Source organism: Panicum virgatum, chromosome 3N (genome assembly GCF_016808335.1).
Source record: "Panicum virgatum strain AP13 chromosome 3N, P.virgatum_v5, whole genome shotgun sequence".
Lineage (NCBI taxonomy): Eukaryota > Viridiplantae > Streptophyta > Magnoliopsida > Poales > Poaceae > Panicum > Panicum virgatum.
In genome coordinates, this window is record NC_053147.1 from 44,638,032 (window position 1) to 44,658,918 (window position 20,887).

The following is a 20,887-nucleotide window of genomic DNA, read 5'->3' on the forward strand; positions in this document are numbered from 1 at the left end:
GAACTGTTTGGCAGAGTTCCTCATTCAAAAAATTAATGTAGTCAGCATGAACGCAACATCTTACAGTATAGATGATTTCAAAAATTTCAAAAATATATTCCTTTTTCCCTATCAAAATTGATAACAATTTAATTAAAGGTTAGAAAAATTTTAAAAACTAATAAAATACTTTATTTTATTTATTGTTACGTATTCACAATCCAAAATGAAAATTTTGTGGTGCGATACCATAGATGAAGCAACCAGGAGCCATGCCAAAATGACCGGCTGGCTATGACTGATGACAGGTGCTGATTCGTTGTCAGAAAAAATACTACTATCTGGCTAGTTGCTGGTGGCTGGTGCTGATTTGGTATCAGAGAAAAACACTATTTACTGGTTGGCTGACAAGCCAGCCGAATAGAGTCGAAGACACCAGGAGCCATGTTAAAACGAAGGCTTAGGGCATGTGTCAGACTTGGGGCAGCGGGACTGCTTATAGGCATAGAATATTCTAGAGTAAAGGATAGCTCATAGATATACCTTACCTCTTTTGTAACTACCTGAGTAGGCGTAGAACTAACTGCAGTACAAAGGAAACTACCCGATCGTGCTGTAGTAGGACTCCAACTGTACTCAGCTAGGACTTTCCATGTAAACCGGTCCCCTCGGTTATATAAGGGCGGGCAGGTACCCCATCGAAACACATCAACACCTAAGACAATACAATCCACCACACAGGACATAGGGTATTACGCAACTCGCGGCCCAAACCTGTCTAAATCTTTGTGTTCCTTGCACCATCGAGTTCCAGAGATTTGACTTTAGGTGACGTTCTATTTATGTCACAGAAATGGTTATTTTCATTACGTTTTGCATTTTGTGACGTTCGGGTGACGAAAATACATTCGTTGCCTAATGTGGGTCATAAAATGTATTGTGACAAAAATATGTTTTTTTGTCACAAATTTTATGACAATCCTTATAGTGTCGCTAATTTGTGATGCTTGATTTTCGTCACTACCAAACTTGAAAAACGTCATATAATCTATGCCATAGCTGACCATGCAAGTGCCACGTAGGACATAAAAACGTCACAAAAACTATCTCAGCTAACATGGCAATGATTAGGATGTGACGTGGCAGACTAGTTGTGACGTTTTGATTCGTCACAAAACAATCAAAGGCCCAGCTAGACCCATGTATGCAATCTATTTACGGGCTGGCTGAGCCCACTACAAGCCAACTCATTTCGAAATTTATTTTTTCCCATAGATTTTACATCCCAAAATTAAAAATAATTAGGCCCAGCTTAGCCCAATCTCAAATCACAAAGTACACTTTCAATATCAACAGTGACATACAAAATTCAATATCCCAATCTCAAGTTACAAAGTGCACTTTCAGTATATATTTTGCTACAAACCTATATACAGTATCAAAATCATCTACTGGACTCGATCCGAAAGACACTATCAAAGTTAGGCCTGGAATCAAACATGAGAGCTTTCACTTTCACGCTTTTCACTTGAATTAGAAATCTTCCACGGCCTTGTTTTGAAAGTAGCAACCTGCAGCCAGAAGAACCACCAATAAATTTTAAAGCATAAACATAAACTTCACATGTATACACAATTACATTCGAAAGCCAAATCCCAAAGAAAATTTTCATAGATTCCAGTAGAATTAAGTTGCACAAATATTATCTAACAAGTTATGGGAAAAACAAAGAAAAATCATGGATACAAACAAGCTATGTAAAAAGAGATTAACTAGGTAGTCGTATGCTTAAATTCAAGAAGCACAGAGTGCACTAGAAAATCAGACCATATATGTACATATATGCTCATTCTAAAGTAGCAGTTAATGCCCTGCTTTTTTTAATACTTATAGACTTAAAAACATTCAGGTTACATGATTTCTAGAGGATGAAACACAAAGTCACAAGACTGGAAACTGAGAGTACTTACAAACTGGGAAACGAGAAGTAACTTGAAGTATTGTCAGATTGGAGTGGCTTTAGATTTACAATGAATGAGCTTTAGATTTATACAACTAGAACATTTGGCGCTACAGTGGAATGTGAGATTAGAAATAAAAGAAAATCACACTGGAATGTGAGATGTTCTAGTTCAGTTACATTTTCAAACTTTTCTTATTTTCTCAAATTATAAAAAATTTCTCTGCTTGCAAGCGCTGGAGCAATACTATCCTAACCGTAGATCTGACCATTGGTTGATTTGCTTATATTATAATCAGACAATACTTGTGATAAATCTATAAATTGAACCTAAAAACATAGACATGTGTTTTCATTTCTCCTTTAGAAAAGTCTACACAGAATTTCTCCAGTATACTTGCAGCAAGTTGCAATCTGGATATCTTGTGACAAATGGAACATGATATGAACCATAAGTACTCATGTCTATAAAAGTGACGCAGGGGGGTGGGGCAACCTAGCACAATTACATGCACAGGGCATGTAAACAGACGAACCTCAAAGATTTTCGATAAATGAGTCTTTCGCAGCAGTAAATAAAGCAAGATTGGAACCTTTTAATATCGATAAATGCAGGCACCATGCTGTGTTCATGGAGTAAAAGAAAATCACATGAAAAAGTTGCATGCCCAACTAAAATCAATTATTTTGTGCAGATCTAAGAAATATCTTATTTATAAATATATTGATGAACCAAGTTTTGGACTCATGGCTAGAAAGTTGAGAAGATACTGACGTGTACTCATGGCACATGAACGTTACAGTTTGAAATACATGAACCTATTGATTAACAACTGAAATTATTCGAGCTGCAGTAAGCACTAAGCAACAAAGAAATGACATCAAATTGATCTGAGAAGCTAAGAGCCTCACCGGAGCTACAATCACAGATACAATGGTATCTTTAATTCAAGGGTATCTTTAATTCAACCTGATGAGGTCTCCTGCAGCAAAGTTTGCAATGAATGAACTTCAGATTTATACAAGCTACCATCACAGATACAATGCCTGTACAAGACTCATGTTGCAAAACTTTGTTTTCCTTTTCTTAACACAAAGTTATGCACCTCTCATGTGTATTCTAAGACAAAATAAAGAATAAGAGAAAGGGTACCTTCTATGAAATTTACAGAGCCATCTTCTAAACGGCGCAGCCACTGCACAAATAATTTGCAAGCAACACAGTAAGAAAAATACCCCTCTGTTGCTTCTAAGATGGTAAAATTGAAAGAATTGAGGATTATTACATTTCTAAGTCTAGTGATGGAAGGAAAAAGCAACACATTGCTCGTAATGAAGGCCGCAAAGGTGATGCCACTGAAACTATACTGCATTGCTTGACTGAATCATGATAAGCCAAAAGAGTGCACATCATACTGAATTCTACATTTTCCACAACTACAATGCAGTATAGTTTCAGTGAAGCAAATAGATAGATAAGTTAGCATCGAACAGGACTACATTAGAATTTAAAGTACCTAGTTGGGCACATCCTGACTTATATCATATACAATTTTTTTTTTTTGCAAATATGACAACAGCCCAGATAGCAAGTCAAATAAAATGTGATCACTGGGCATCTAGCTAGATACAGGTATACAGCTACATTACCAATTTAACTTTCAGAGACCTAACAGGATTCAGATTTTCAGAGGCCTAACAAAATGAGTATAGAATTTCAGCTACGAGAAGCAACAATCCATGACGTTCTCCATGACACCAAGTAGAAGCAGTGAGAAAAAAGAGAAAACATTATCAATATACAATTAGAGCTCAATTCAGCCATGGCAAATCAACATGCATACGCATAAGTCTAGGACTAAAAATGCAGCCGGATCTACTAACATCCAAGCAAGGGGACAAGAGGAGAGAGTGGGAAGTAATACCTGGATTGAGCTGGATCGATATGGAACCTAACGAATTGATGATGGGTTCGGGAAGTTGGGCGTCAGGAATCAATCGTCACTGCTGGCCGGAGATCCTCGAGCAGGGGCACGGAAGGAGGTCGAGCCACCAGATGCGGCCCGTCGCGAGCAGGAGGAGCATCCGCGGCCACAAGGACCCGAGCGCCGAGCAGGAAGATGAAGCACTCCATGGCGGCGAGAGTTGGGGAGGCGGGAGGCTTACGCTGCGTGCCGGGAGCTGCGGCAGCGGTACCCACGCCGGAGGCCGCGTGGCGCGGCTTCGGCAGCGGATCTGAAGGCTGCGGCGGAGGCTCGAACTGTAGGAAGAGGCTAGGGTTTCTCCATCTATATATTTTTGGAACTCTTTGGAGCCGTTAGATCAACAATGGATGGCCAAAATTTATACCGGTTGTATTATATTATTAATACAGATAAAAGTACAAATGAAAATTGACACATTCCCTGAGGTAGCCCAGTGGTCGGGCTCTTGCTCTTATGTGGATGGTTGATCGAGGTCGCAGGTTCGACTCCTCTTCCGGTATTTTTTTATTTTAAATCTTAATTTCGCTAAAGAAAGTATTTTTTATTTTAAATCTCAATTTCGCTAAAAAAATATTAACACCAATACGAGGGTTACAAGTTTCTCTTACTTACGCCTTTTTTTCAATTTTTTTTTTTGTTTCTTTCATGCGATGGCTGAAAAAAGGGAAGTTTTTCTATGTAATATAAATAAATTCTACTTTAAAAGGAGAAAGATGAATTATGACCAACCAACGCTATTATTATAAATTTATGGTACAACCTGATATGACAAAACTCAAAGAAGTTGTAACAACTCATTTTCTTCTTATTTGTTTGAAATTTTTTATGACGAATTGGCAATGTAAATTTGTCATAGATTTATGACATTTGTTTGTCATAGATTTATGACATTTGTTGGTTATCCTTTATGACACAATAAAATTCATCAAGATATAGACCTTGATTCGTTTGTGACGATTTGCAGTTCATGTTAGTGACGAGCACCTCATTTTCGTCACTAAACTATAGTGCCCAATACAAAATGTCACAAACCAAGCTGCCATAGCGACGAACAGCTCTATTGTCACGCGATATAGATCACAAAAAGTCATATTTGTTGTAGTGTACCTACAAATCCTACTGCTAAGGGTATCTCTGAGCAGGCTTGGCGGTAAACACCGACAGCTGGCGCGCCAGGTAGGGGACTCGGCGAGTTCATCGGCGAGTTCGATGGCCACCTTCGCTTTCAGCACCATGACGCCTCCCCGAGGCGTCACCTTCATCTTCGGCTCGTGGGTTTGCGTCGCCAATGGCTCGGGCGGCTTCGATAGCCACCTAACCAGCTCTCCCACACTGAAGAGTTGGAAGACTCCAATAAGTTCGCCAGATCTCATGATCGTGGCGTTATGTTGCTTCCCGACCTTGCCAAGGAGATTGAGGCGAAACTTGAAGACAACTCGAGTTCTACTCGGTCTCAGATTACCGAAACCTACTCGGATTGGGACTCCTTTTGCTCAACCCATTTTTGGATTGCGCAACTCATCATCTGTTTACAAACAGATTACTAGATCCGTCTATGGTGATAGCTTGGATCACCTACTCCGCGTCGAAAACCACTCAGTCACCGCTAGTCGGGAGGCACCCGTTTTCGAGTGTACCCAGATCCAGCCGAGTCACCTCAAGACAGCCTAGATTTCATCACCAATGCATTGGCTAAGATGCAACTCAAATCTTGACGAATCCATACCCTCGCAGAACTACTCGACAACCTGCGAGAAGTCGCCAGCATTGATGACCTTCCGTTTCAACACGGTACTCCCCTCGCGGCAGAGAGGAAAACTGGGTCTGGAGGAACTGTCCTAGTGTAGGATCGAGATGGCAGACCAGAGGGGGGTGAATAGTCCTTTCTAAAACTAATTGTGCCGGCTAACCGAAACTTATGCGGAATTGAAACTATTCGCTTATCCAAGACTTCACTCCTTTAACTATGACTCTAAGGCACCTCCAAAAAGATCCTACACAAAGCAAATGGAGTGCCAAGCTAGTAAGAGCTCTCCTAACAATTCTAATGCCAAGACACACAAGCCTAAGCACTAGTACTTCACAAATCGGGGGAGTTCCTACACAATTCTAATGAGACACACAAGCCTAAGCACTAGTACCTCACAAATCGGGGGAGTTCCTACACAATTCTAATGAGCAAAAGCACAAAACCAAACCTAAGCTCACTAGATGCTCAAGGACAAGGATACGCAATCCAAATCCTAGAGCTCAACTTGCTTAGCTACACAATCTAAGCACGAGCAACTAATTAAGCTACATAAGCTAACTAGTTACACTAGGATCTCTATTTCTAGCTACACAAGCAAGAACATATAGATGAATGTAAATACAAGGCTTATGATTTGGAGAATGCAAACCACCGAGAAGAGTAGATAAAATTGACACGGTGATTTTTATCCCGAGGTTCACTTGGTTGCCACCAAGCTAATCCCCATTGAGACAAGCTCCAAGGTTGCCGCCGATCCTCTTGCTAGTGGTGACTCTCAAGTCACACTCTCCCACGTGGAGTGCTCACACCGAGCTCTAGCACATAATCCGGCCGGACCACTTGTTGCTCTTCACGTCTCGCTCAACTAGAGTTGCTCTTCGCGGCTCCCGCGGGGTGAGCACAATACCCCTCACAATCTCTTCTCCGGAGCACCGCACAATCTTCTTGCGGGCTTCAACGGAGCCTCTTGCTACCAAGCCGTCTAGGAGGTGGCAACCTCCAAGAGTAACAAGCACACCGGCTTGCAACACGATCATCTAGTGCCACTCGATGCAATCTCTCAAAGTAATCGCACTAGAATCGCTCTCTCACTCGATCGGATGATTACTATCAAGTTAGAGTGAGTAGAGGGCTCTCAAGCACTCTCACACATGGACACCAAGACCCCAAGGTGCTCAGCCACCTCAAATGGCCGGCCACACCCTCTATTTATAGAGGGAGGCCCCAAACTAGCCATAACACTCAAATCCCGTGAAAACAGAGTCGACCGTTAGAGCCCCGGGCGGACTGTCCGCACCCCTGGGGCGGACCGTCCGCGGTTCAAAACTTCGAACCAACTAATTTGCAAACGTCTCTGACTAAATCTGGAAGTGACCGGTGGACTGTCCGCACCCCAGGGGCGGACCGTCCGCCATTCAAAAAGTGAGCACACACAGAAACCGAAGTGTTTCTGTCCCAGAATTTTCAGTAGGAGGCGGACCGTCCGCCCCCAAGGGCCGGACCGTCCGTAGTACAATTTGGACACCCAAGACAGAACTACCAAGTTTCTGCGCCCGTTTCAGCTTTTAAAGGCGGACCGTCCGCCCCCATGGACCGGACGGTCCGCAGTTCATTTTGGACCACCAACAGAGCCAAAAACGGTTCTATTCGAGCTCATCCGAGATAACGGCAGACCGTCCGCCCCCAAGGAGTGGACCGTCCGCAGGTCTATTTCTAGCAGAAATGTATCTCGATAAAACGGCCATAACTCTTAGCTCCTATGTCCAAATTTGGTGATCTTGGACTCTATGAAAAGCTTATTCAGAGGGCTACACAACCCAACTGAATATTTGATCCAAAACATAATGGATCAAAGCAGTATTTCACTCCAAGAGCCAATCTAATCTCCGAAGAACACCGAAGAGCCTTTCTTGCTTCCCCAAGTTGATAAACATCAACTCCAACTCTTTCTCCATTGCAAATGTGCCAACACCACCACGTGAACAACACCATGTGCAAGTGTGTTAGCATTTCACAATCATTTTCAAAGAACTTTCACCTGATCTCATCACGCCACTCGATCCTAGCAACATCGCAATGTTAAATCGCTCAAGTGGCACTAGATGACCGATATGCAAACAAGTTTGCCCCTCTTGATAGTATGGCCATCTATCCTAAATCCGGTCATGCACTTCTCTATACAACCTTTGACCGGTGAAATGAAATGCCCTACAAGTCATACCTTTGCCTTGCGCATTCCATTTCATCTTCCCAAATGTTGATGCCACACAAGCACCAAACTCCATCAAGCCTTTTGATCATCATCATGAGTCAACACTTGGCTTCATCTTTCTTAAATGATATGATCCACTCCATATCATCACATGACCTCTTTGGTCCATCGATCTTGACCTTGCTCGCTCTTCACCGTTGCCTTGGTCCATCGGCGCCAAATCTTGCCCAAGCTTCACCGCCTCGCGGTCCCTCGCTTCAAAGCCTTGACTTGCCCTTCTCCATTGCAACCGGTCCATCAAGCCAAGCCTTGTCTTGATCTTCTCCACTTTGGTCACATAACTACATATCATGTCTCATATGCAATGAGCTCCTCGATCACACTATATGAGCATAGCATCAACCTTTAGCCATTTCTCCTGCATGACACATGTTGCTCATACTAGTGTCTTTGTGTGAACTAATCTCATGTATATCTCAACATAAACACTTATTAGTCCACCAAAGTTGTCACTCAATTACCAAAACCAAACAAGGGCATTTCAATCTCCCCCTTTTTGGTAATTGATGACAACTCTACAAAGATATGGAAATTAAGCATATTCCAAGCTAGCACTTCACACACGTGTAAATAGCTAACTTGGTTTGGATTTTATGTTTCTTATCCACCATTAAGACCACTTGTAAAAGATTGGATAAGCACCATAAAAATCCGACTTGGTAGTCACTCAATTACCAAAACCAAACAACGGCCTTTCACCTAGCTGATTACGAATCAGACCTGGAAAGTTTCTCTCCTGAACGTTTGGTTCTGGTGATCATTCAACAACCCAGAGGTGCTCCTAGCCATCATGATCCAAACGAAGCCTTGGATCAGATCTCAGCAGACAACCTGACCCAAGATGCTCCACCAGACGAAGATGAAGCCACTCGAATAGCCCGCAGGGCAAGGAATCAATGTAAAGAGGAGCGCAGGGCTCATGCGGCTGAACGTGCTCGTATTCCACTGTGCAACCTCAACAACAAATTCAACAACGTCGCAGACCTAGTCTTCAGAACACCAATCACTGCGATGACAGAAGCAACCCTGCGACTCATGACAATGCTCCAGAATCCAGAGATAGAACGAGTCATAAATCTCGCCAAGAATACTGTTGAGCAACTCGAGAAACAGAACCCATTGTCCTCACTCCACGGTACGCGATCAAAGGCTACTGCAACAGTCATCCCTCAGGCAAGCCGTACCCCCAGAGGCCACCAGCGTCAACAACAACAGGAGCAGCAAAACCAAAGAAATCAAGAGGATCAAGAAGTCGCGAGCAACCATTGCCCCTGGGGTGGCCAACCACCAATAAACCAAGCCCCTGGACCTCAGCCAAACCACAACAACAACAACCGTGGGCACAACAGGGAAGAGGTAGCCGATTCCATCATAGATGCACGGGATATCATCAACGCAAGACACAGAGCACAGCTTGCGGAAAACTCCGATCGCTTCCAAGCTCTGAGCAGAGCCTTCGACAACATTGAGTACCCGAAGGATTTCAAGCCTACGAACATCCAAAAGTACGACGGTAAGCAAGACCCTGCTCAATGGTTACGTTTATACTCGACCGCTGTTAGTGTTGTAGGGGGAGACACCAACACTAAGGTACTCTACCTCCCAATGGCCCTGGAGCCCGCACCCCTCACGTGGCTCGAAAGCTTGGCACGCGAGTCAATCCACTCGTGGGAGGACCTCAAGAAGGCGTTCGTCGACAACTTCCAAGGGTCGCTACACCGAGTAGCTACTCGCCACACCCTATTCATGATCAAGCAGGAACAAGGCGAGTTGATCAGATCTTACGTCAAGCGCTTCTTCGACACAAGAGCTACCATCCCCAACGTCACCGACGACGACGTCATCGACTACTTCCATAGCGACATCACCATCCAGTCACTATACCGTGATTTCGGGCGTAATCGCCCCAAAACGGTAGTGGAGCTATGAGATATGATGCAGTGCTGGGCTAATGAAGAAGAGCAAGAACGCAGTCGCTTCCCCCGCCGCAACAACGACAACAATGGAAAGCGCCACAACGACCGAGGAGGCCCTAGCAACCAGCGAGATCCTGCGCACAAGCGCAAGCTTGACGATACAGTCGGCACTATGTATCGCACCCCGCGTGGTAAGAGGGGCGACAAGCCGCAGGACCAGTTCGACAAGATTCTCCACAACAAGAGATGCCCAATTCACCCCAAGAGCAACCACTGGATGTGGGAGTGCATGATACTGCGCAAATCCTTTCAGTCGGCACCCGCAGTCGCTCCTAAGAAAGAACAAGACAAAGATGACGAAGACGACAAGAAAGACCATGACAGCTTCCAACAGCAACAAAACATCGTCAACGTCATATTTGGAGGAGAACCTAGCTTCTCCAAGCGAGCTCAGAAGCTCCTACTCAGAGAGATCCTCTCAGTCGAGCCAGCAATTTAGAGGCCACTCAAATACAGCGAGGTCCCCATTACCTTCTCTAGGGAGGATCAAGGGACCAGCTTCTCTGAACCTGGAAAGTTCCCGTTAGTACTTGATCCAGTCATCTAGGGCTCCAAGCTTACTCGAGTACTCATCGATGGCGGAAGTGGGCTCAACCTGATCTTTGTAAGCACATTAGTAAAGATGAGCCTCAACTACATCGGTCTGCTTACTCCAAGCACGGCTCCATTCTACGGCATCGTCCCCGGAAATTCCTCTACATCAATTGGCTCGGTCACTCTCCTAGTCACATTTGGTACAGAATAGAACTTCCGGACAGAACACATCAAATTCGAAGTAGCCAACTTCGAATCTTCCTACCATGCTATCTTGGGAAGACCTGCACTAGCCAAGTTTATGTCAGTACCGCACTATGTCTACCTGCTCCTCAAGATGCCAGGCAACACAGGAGTCCTTTCACTACGTGGAGACCTCCTTAAGTCTTTCGAGTGTGACAAAGAAGCAATAGATCATGCTGCACAAACCGAGTTCCTAGTTCTGTCAGCGAAATACTTGCTGCCACTAAGGAACTCTCACTCCAGTAGTCGATACCTTCCAAGAAGCCAAGCCAATCATCGGTTAAACCAACTGGTGATGTGGGCACCAAGACTATCCAGCTACAAGAGGGAGACGACTCCAAAACAGCCATCATCGGAACAGGACTGGGCGACAAATAGGAACTCGAGCTCGTCAACTTCCTTAGGGTGCTCCTCGGTGTTTACCACCAGCTGTCGGTGTTTACAGGCACATTGGCTGTACATTACTACACATCAGCGATTCCATAGGTTGTCTCATGCAGTTCCACGTAGAATTTTTATGATGTGGAGGAGAGAGAGGGAGGAGAGAGAACAAATTGATTGTTTCATGAAATGACCCAACTTATGAGCTAAAATGAATGACTATGAGATGGCTTCCTCGCTGTTGTACAAGTTATTGTTCTCATAGTCTTCGCAATATTCTTTCTTTACTCTATAAATTAAGGGATATGGCACTACTACGAGACACAAAAAGACAACCGATTGTAGAAATTGTCTACAAAGTCGTATTAAAATGGCGTGTTATTGCATGACACTGCATACTAGACGACTCCAATGTACTTGCCCTTAGTACTCCATGCATGTGTGTGCCAATCACTACGGAAAAAATGAGCATTCGTCCAACACGCTAGTACTGGACGCATTTTCGTTTGGTACTAATGTGCAAAATTAGTACTAGGTAGAAATTTCAGGTCCTCAGAGACCATTTAGTACCGGTCGGTAACACCGACCGGTAATAAATGTCACCTTTTAGTACCGGCTGGTGTTTTCGCTCAGTACTAAAGTGGCGCGTCCATTTAATACAGTTCAATAACATCACCTGGTACTAAATATAATGGTGACACTTAGTACCGATCAATGTATTGTCCCGGTACAAAATCCTCCTCCACATGTTACTTCAAAATGAAAGCATTTCCCACCCAATCACATATGATGCATATGTGGGATGGTAAGAAAGCTATGTGCCAGTCCGGAGGTCGTGGGTTCAAATCCTCATGGCCAGCAGGTACAGGCTGGGCTCTATTTGCTCGCTACTAATGCTACTTTTTGTAGCTGTGAATCAAGCCCATGTCTTGTGTTCAACTTAATTTTTCTATCCTAGGTATCTGCAGGCCAATAGTTTTTGTGCATCCTAAAATTATATACTTTTCAAGCAGTTGGAAAGATTAAACATATCTAGGCGACAATTCTATGGCAAATTGCATCTCTGTGATCGGAATATATACATACATGGTGTCTTTTCCCTATTATTTGTCTTTTATATGTGTAATAATCGTCGGCAGCAATGAAGTTTTCTTTAGATTCTTTTATAATATTACTGTTTGCGCAAACCATGACTTTTGCAGTCATGATGGGCATTTCGTTTGGCGAGAGACTTCATTATTTCATCCTTGCAATTCACTGCGAAACATAACAATAATATATGTGAAGAACAAGTCTACATTTTATCTTTGATGAGATAGTATTCCAAACTTTTCTACCAATCCAAGTATGATTTTCTTAAGGGACTCTTGTACGTAGCTGACGATAGACTATTGTATACCACTAGTAGTTTGATTATAAGAAGACCTTTCAAAACAATCTGTACATAGATAGCGTGTAATTCTTGGGCTTGACAACTTTGGAAGTTCGTGTACAACTTCAAAGTGATGACAGAGAGAGGAGAATTTTTTCTTGCAAAAAGCATATACATTTTGTGGTTCACATCGATGATACATGTGTAAATTCGCATCCTATACTTGTAGTAGTATTAGGCCTTGTTTAGATCCCAAAACGCAAAATATAAAATTTTTATAAAACGCTTGCATGGTGTACTAAATGTAGTCGAAAAATAAATCGCATTACACAAATGGATTGTAAATCGCGAGACGAATCTAATGAGCCTAATTAGGACGTGATTAGACACTAAATTGATACAGTAATGCTACAGTAAACATGCTCTAATGATGAATTAATTAGGCTCATTAGATTCGTCTCGTAGTTTACAGCCGAGATCTATAATTAGTTTTATGATTAGTCTACATTTAATACTTGAAATATTAAAGATTCTCTTTTAAAAATGCAAAATGTAAAATGATCTAAACAAAACCTTAATCTTCCTCTTGGTGTATCAATGTGAAAAAGGAACCTTTAGATAAGGCTATCAGCTTGGAATATTAGATATCAGATTTATTGTACATCAGGGCACATGTATGGTAGAGAACCTAGAGTCGTAGTTTTCAAGCTGAATCTAAGAGAAAATGAATTTATAATTATTTTAAATATGACTAGATTTTTTCCGTCTAATCCAGTTATCATGTCCGATATCAATTTCTAAAACTCTTGTGCCGGCTCACTCTCAATTCTAGTTCAGTCAATTTTTTATTTCTAGCATGTTAAGTTATTATTATGTAGCAGCAAGTGTGCTTGGAATTTGCGCACGTATCTCATGTCCTTTCAACCACTATGTAAGAAAGTCTGAGGGCCCCCGCAGTGGTAAACGGCAATTGTTGTCTATAGCACTGATGTGTCACTGCCAGCTCAACTTAGCGAAAGCAGAAACGGCAACCGCTCCAACAGATCGTTTTAATAGCAGGCAACTGTGGGTCCCACATATTAAGTTATTCTACTTCTTTCATCGTCTTCTTCGTGGGCGCTCGGCGCTCACCTGGGGCTTTCCCGGCTGCTGCCCCGCTCCTCCGCTCTTGCTTGCGCACGTTCCAGCCGCCGCACCGCCTACGCGCTTGCCTGGGTCCGTGCCGGCCGCTGCACCGCCTCCGCTCTTGCCTGCGCCTACACCGGCAGCGTTGCCTCCGCACTCTCCGGCCGAGCGCTAGCGCACCGTCTGCTCCCTGAGCTGCCTCGCCGGCGTCGCCGCGGCATGCCCTCCCCGTTCCTCGCGCGCGGAGACCACACCCCTCGTCCCCACGCTAGAGGCAGCGCTGTTCTTCCCCGCGACGGGGTTCCGGCAACGGAAAATCTTCGCCCGCGACGCCGTCACTCGAGCTCGTCCTCCCCCGGCCCGCGACGCTCAGGCGCTCAGCACGGTAACCCACGTTGGCGGGCCCGCTGGTCTCGAACCATGTGCTAGCGAGAGTCGCTAGATGTAGCGACATTTTCTTCTCTCTCCTCTCTCTCTCCGACGTGGACTTACTATCGACCGTACTAACGGCCCGTTGCGGGTGCCCTGAGAGGAGACGGGAGTTAACTCACATAGAAACACGTTTTTTCGTCTCTAAATTTACACTGGTGATATGAAGCCATAAGAGACATGGGATTTCTGCATCTCCCATAAGAAGGGTCATTGGAGACCTTTTTTACAATCCGCCTCTCCAATGACCCTCACACCGCGTCTCCGATGACCCCCCTTATAGGGGATATGGGTTGTTAACCCGTGTCTCCTATGGATTATTGTTGGATTAAGAAAATAAAAAAAGCTAGCAGAATATACCCTTATGTACATCATATACATGTTTTGTCCATTCTTTACATCACGAATTCACATGCTGCGCTCCAACACACTCGAATGTGCTAGAACGAGAGAACGATCGTCAGAACGATCAACACCAGCGATGCCCTAGGCGAACCGGTCTGACCGGTTGCGCCAACCGGTCTGACCGGTCGGGTGCAGAGAACCGCGACGAGCCTAGAAACGCGAGCTCGGGAGGGACCCCGTCGGAGCTTGCGTGACTGGGGTTGCTCTGAGGTCGGCAGGCCACTCAGAACGCCTTCAAACGCCGTCGAGACGCAAGAAGAATAGAATTAGGGTTTGGAAAAGTTAGGGTTTGAGAGGAACCAAAAGTAGATGTAAATTGATTGGATTTGATTGGGAATACCTCAATCGGCCTTAGCCTTTATATTTTTAGGCTGCGGAAGTCGTACCCCTTTCCAAGTCCGTTTATACAAAAATTTACAAAATAAAACTATGCCTACTCGGATTACAACTGGACAGACCGGTCTGATCGGTCGGCTCGACCGGTCAGACCGATCGTCCTCTAGGCCTACCATTTTGCCCGTCAACATATGCCCGCCTACTTTTGGTGAGTTTTACAAGCCAAAAAGCAAGAACTAGCCTGATATACATATTATACACTGAGCATACAAGTCTAAAAATTAAGCTAAGGGCGATACCCATTATCGGCCGTCTTCATCTTCATGCACTTTGCCACACACTAGGGTAATATTTCTTCAAGTACCTCCCGTTGATAGCTCTAGGTAGACACTCGCCGTGCACCGTCTCCATCATATATGAATTCCTGGAGATAATCTTGTACGGTCTTTCCTAACTTGGCGACCATTTGCCAAACTTATTGCTTTTCATCCCAAGAGGCAAAATTATCTTCCAAACCAGATCGCCAACCTGAAAAGATTTAATCATTACCTTCTTGTTGTAAGCACTGGCCACCCGAAGCTTGTCCTTCTCAATTTCTTTTAAAACCCGTTGTAAGCACTGGCCACCCGAAGCTTGTCCTTCTCAATTTCTTTTAAAGCCCCCAAACGCTTGTCGGTCACCTCATCAATATTATCCATCATCAAGTCATGGTAATCAACACCGGAGAGGTCATTTTGTTTTGCTAATCTATAAGCATCCAAATTTACCTCAACAGGTAAAACGGCCTTCTGACCAAACACAAGCTCAAAAGGAGTAACCTTAGTAGCGCCATATCGAGATATGCGATGAGCTCATAATGCTTCGGATAACACTTCATGCCATCTCCTAAGATTTTCCTCTATCTTCTTCTTGACAAGCTTGATCAAAATCTTATTACTAGACTCGGCCTGTCCATTGGCCTGAGAGTAGTATGGAGATGAATTGAGCAACTTAATCTTGTAAGATTCGGCAAAGGCACGCACCTCCTTTGATATAAACGAAGAACCTTGATCCGTTGTCAAAGTTTGTGGAATGCCGAATCAATGAATAATATGCTTAGTAATAAACTCAATTACCTCCTTGTGTGTCATATTCTTCAAAGAAACTGATTCAGTCCATTTAGTGAATATTCTTCAAAGAAACTGCTTCGGTCCATTTAGTGAAATAATCTATACCAACCAACACGAAGCGATGCTCCTTTGAAGATGGAGGATTAATTTGTCCAATGAAATACAACCCCCAACCTCGGAATGGCTATGGTTTAATAATAGGATGCATCAACGCAGCAGGCACCAATTGCAAATTACCGAACCGCTGACATTCTTCACACTCTTTATAATATTTGAAACAATCGGCATCATGGTAGGCCAATAAAAATCGGCTCTTCTAAGCAACCACTTCATCTTGGGAGCCGATTGATGAGTACCACAAATGCCCTCATGAACCTCACCCATAGCAACTTGGCCTGATCCGAGTCCAAACAATTAAGAAGCAAATCTTCGGCAGTTCGATGATACAATTCATCGTCAATTAAAACATACTTGAAAGCCAAACGCCGAATATTTCTTTCCACACTATGACCAGGATCTCTTAAATATGATATAAGAGGGACCCTCCAATCCTAGGCTTCGGCCGCGATGATCGAATCATTTTTTCTGGCCGAATTGGAATCAATAGCAGCATCACCGGTCAGACTGGTCTCTGGACCGGTCAGACCGATCTGGGCGGTCAGACCGGTCTCACTGACCTGTCGAACCAATGCGTCCAGAACAAAAAACTCGGCTTTCGTTTGTATCTGCTTGCGAATGTTGACATATTTTTTTGTAACATTATGACCAGATGCTTGCTGAGCCAGAGTATTTGCCTTTTCATTCTCTTCCATCGGAATATGTTTAATAATAAATTCATCGAAGTTAGAAATAATATCAAGATATTTGTCAAGATATGCATTTAAAGAACCACTATATCATTGGCATACCTTGGATACTTGCTATACCACCAGAGGAGAATCTCCAAAGATTTAAACATGCTTCACGCCCATGGATTGTAAGAATTCCAAGCCAAATAGAAGTGCTTCATAATCAACATGGTTATTAGTGCATTCTTCTTCCAATCAGTTTGAAAACTAAAAAACAACACCATTCGGAGAAATAAGAACAGCACCAATTCCTTGACCGGTCATCACAAACTGATCCATCAAAGTACAACTTTCATGGTGTGCAAGTAACATAGCCGACTTCTATATCATGCTTGTCATTAATCCGATGCTCAACAATAAAATCCGCTACAATTTGACCTCTCATAGATTTTAAAGGTTTACAAGCCAAATCATATTCAACTAAAGCATAAGCCCACTTGCCGATTCTACCACTCAAAATCGGCTTTTGCAACATATGCTTGATCACATCGGTTTGATATACCACTATGTAAGTACTAGATAGTAGATAATTTCTTAATTTGGTACAAGCATAATAGAGAGACAAACATAGCTTCTCTATGAATGTATACCTTGTTTTTGCATCAATAAGTCGACGGCTTAAATACGTAATGATGTATTCTTTTTCTTCGGTTTCTTGAGTCAAAACAGCCGCAATAACTTTGTCTTCAGCACCCACATAAAGTCTGAAAGGTACTCCTCTCCTAGGCGCCTTAAGCACAGGTGGTGAAGACAAATAAATCTTGATCTTCTCAAATGCTTCTTGCTATTTTGCCCCCCAAGTAAATTTGATGTCATCTTTTAACAGAAGAATAGGAGTAAAAGCATCAAACTTCCAAGACAAGTTAGAAATAAATCTTCTCAAGAAATTTACCTTGTCCAAGAATTTCTGCAAGTCCTTCTTGCATGTAGGAGCTTCAACTTTCTTCATGGCTTCAATTCTCTTAGGATCAATCTCAATACCCCTCATGAATAATGAAGCCAAGGAACTTCCCAACCGATACTCCAAAAGCACATTTGAGTGGATTCATCTTCAAACCATACCGGCGCATCCTCTCAAGAGCAATCCTCAAATTGGCCAAATGATGATCTAAGCCAGTCGATTTAATGACAATATCATCAATGTACACTTCCAAGATGACGCCAAGCAAATCATGGAAGATTAAATTCATAACTCTTTGATAAGTCACACTCGCATTTTTCAAACCAAAAGTAATAACAACCCACTCAAACAAGCCGACAAATCCCGGACATCTAAAGGCCGTTTTAGATGTATCCTCTTCGGCCATAAAAATTTAATTGTAACCGGCGTTACCATCAAGAAAGCTAATAACACAATGTCCGGAAGCCTCATTAATCAACATATCGGCTATAGGCATAGAATATTCATCCTTGGGAGTAGCTTTATTAAGATCTCTAAAATCAATGCACACTCTAATCTTCCCCGAATCCTTTTTCTCAACGGGCACAATATTAGTGATCCAGTCAGCATAACGAGAAGACCGAATAAATCCAGCATCAAGTAAATGATTAATTTCAGCTTTAATTTGATTATACATAACAGGATTGAAACGCATAGCCGGTTGCTTATAAGGTCTAAAACCGGCTTTGATCGCGAAACGATGCTCAACAAGATCACGACTTAAACCAGGCATTTCATAATACTCGCAAGCAAAGCAATCGACATATTCTTTTAATAAATTAATCAAATTGGCTTTATATTCAGCCAATAAATTTTTGTTTACAAAGGTCGGCCTAGGAATAGCCCCATCACCAATGTCTACCTTTTCTAAAGGATCGGCTGATGTAAACCCTTGGCCCAGTTTGTCCAGATCATTAAAATCTTCAATGGCTTCACACATATCGTTCGTACGCGCCCGATATTGATCCAGCCTTTGCTGCAGCCACTCTGCGTTCGATCGGTCCAACCAATCGGAGTGTTCGGTCTGACTGGTCGGCCCTGTGCGCCGAACGAGATTGGACCGGTCTGACCGGTCAGCTTTGTAGTTTATGTTGAACTCATCTGATTTACATTAAATGATTTAGTCGATTATCCATCGACTTTAGTAGAGTAAAACAAAACCATCCTTAGTGCAACTGACCAAATCATAATCGGACAGATCCATGCCCGATAAACACTTGATATTGTCGTGTGCACTAATAGAATCCGAATCGGCCAATGCAACAAAAGATGAAGTGTCTCCATGGACTACCTCGACCTCATCGCCGATCCACTGAACAAGAAACTGATGCAAGGTAGAAGGAACACACTGATTTGCATGAATCCAATCCCTCCCAAGGATCAAGTTGTAATTACCTTGCACCTCCGAGATGAAGAAGGCCGTAGCAAGCGTCTTACTTCCAATGGTGAGCTCCATGGAAGCAACTCGTTTGGCACTAATGGGCTCGTTCCCACCAACACCACTGACCGTCATGTTCATCTTGATCAAGTCTTCGTCTTGGCCACCGAGTTTCTTGTACAATGAGTAGGCATAAGATTTACAATGGCCCCATCATCCACTAGCATGCGAGTCACCAGCTTCCCGTTGATGTGTCCCCTCATGTAAAGAGCTTTGAGATGGTTGTCCTTCTCACTTGGCTTCTGGAACACAGCTTCACGGGGCCCAAACTGAAGATGAGTCATGTCTTCCTCCAGAACCACGAAGTAATCTGAAGACAAGTGCACCACATTGACTTCCAAGTTGGTGCTGATGAGGGCATAACACCTTCGGATACGACCATTGATTATAAGGTGAGCTCGTTCCAAATAAATTTGTCATCTGGAATTGAGAATAAATTACTACCTAATAATTTTATTATTGTTAGAAATCATGGAGATGATGATAAGGACTTTGGGGAGGAGTTTGGTGGTGTGGTGGACCAGCAAGGGCAGCCAAGCCGAGTTGGAGGCCCAATCCAAGTCGAGTTGGAGTCTCCTTTGGAGTCCAGGAGCAGCCCGCACCAAAATCAACGTCCAGGCCGCATACGAAGTCTGTTTTGGATGCTCTTTATATGGATGGAAAGATAATTTCAAGGAACTTCCAATGGAACTGGTTTGAGGCCCAAATTCATTCGGAGTCAATGGGAATAGTTGAAACAAATGAACATCCAGAATCTGTCAATTTGCTGCAACACCCTCTTTTGGGCTGTTGGCCCGTGTCTCGTGTTAGGGTCCACGATGGACGTGGCTAGGGGGTTATGCACGCTCCAACACTCATATAATCAGTAGCCGCCACCACATTAGGGTTTAGGGTTTTGTTTGAGTTTAGTTTTCTATGGAGAAACTGAATCGTTCATTGTAACTGTGTCGATTAGTCCTTTTACAGTGATCCAGGGCCCTCATTCTTGATCTCCTCCACTGTGTCGATTAGTCCTTTGGAATTAAGTTCTTGAACCCCATATTTATCCTTGCTTCATTTATATTTGCAATTTCAGATTGTGTTTCTGCTTTCTTGCTTGTGTCCTTCGATTCGCTTGCAGGAAAAGCCTTCTTGGCGAGGTCAATCAAGTTGTGCTTGATTGATAACCAACGGAGCGGTTGTGTAACCGTTGTGGGACTTCGAATCATGTCTGATTAGAAGTCGGATCGCCAACGTCACATACTCCACCAATCGAATTTACCATTACCTCTCGGAAGATCGGGCCGCGTCTACATTAGGTGCGCTCTAGAGATGCTTCATAATCCACCAATTCCTCATCTTCTGATGCTGGAGGAACTGTTGGGGCTTCATCAGCAGAAGGAACCAAAATGGGCGGCACCAATTCGGCTGCTGGCTCTGCACTGGGCTCGATCGGTCTGACCAGTTGGTCAGAGCGGTCTGACCGGTCAGGCTGACAGGTCTGACCGGTCGGATACGGCAGTCCGACCGGTCTCACTGGCTGATCATCCTTCTTGATCTGCCAAGCCTTGTCTTGAGGGATCATGGGTCTATACTTATTGAAGTGATCAGGGATACCCTTAGCAGTAAGGTTTGTAGGTAGAGATCGTCTGCTCTGAAACTTGATGGTACAAGAAACACAAAGATTTAGACAGGTTTGGGCCGCGAGTTGCGTAATACCCTACGTCCTGTGTGGTTGTTTATATTGCCTCAGGTGTTGATATATTCTGAGGGGGTACCTGCCCGCCCTTATATATCCGGGGGGACAGGTTTAGATGGAAAGTCCT

The 20,887-nt window shown here is 43.6% G+C and overlaps 1 long non-coding RNA gene across 1 annotated transcript; it reads right to left on the bottom strand.

Moving 5' to 3' along the window:
* Nucleotides 1-1,291: 1,291 nt before the first annotated feature.
* LOC120665984 lies at nucleotides 1,292-4,181 on the bottom strand. The gene is made up of 4 exons (XR_005671495.1): nucleotides 3,865-4,181; nucleotides 3,093-3,135; nucleotides 2,852-2,922; nucleotides 1,292-1,550 (listed from the first exon to the last, which is right to left on the bottom strand). It is a non-coding gene; the product is annotated as an uncharacterized LOC120665984 (long non-coding RNA).
* Nucleotides 4,182-20,887: the final 16,706 nt, after the last annotated feature.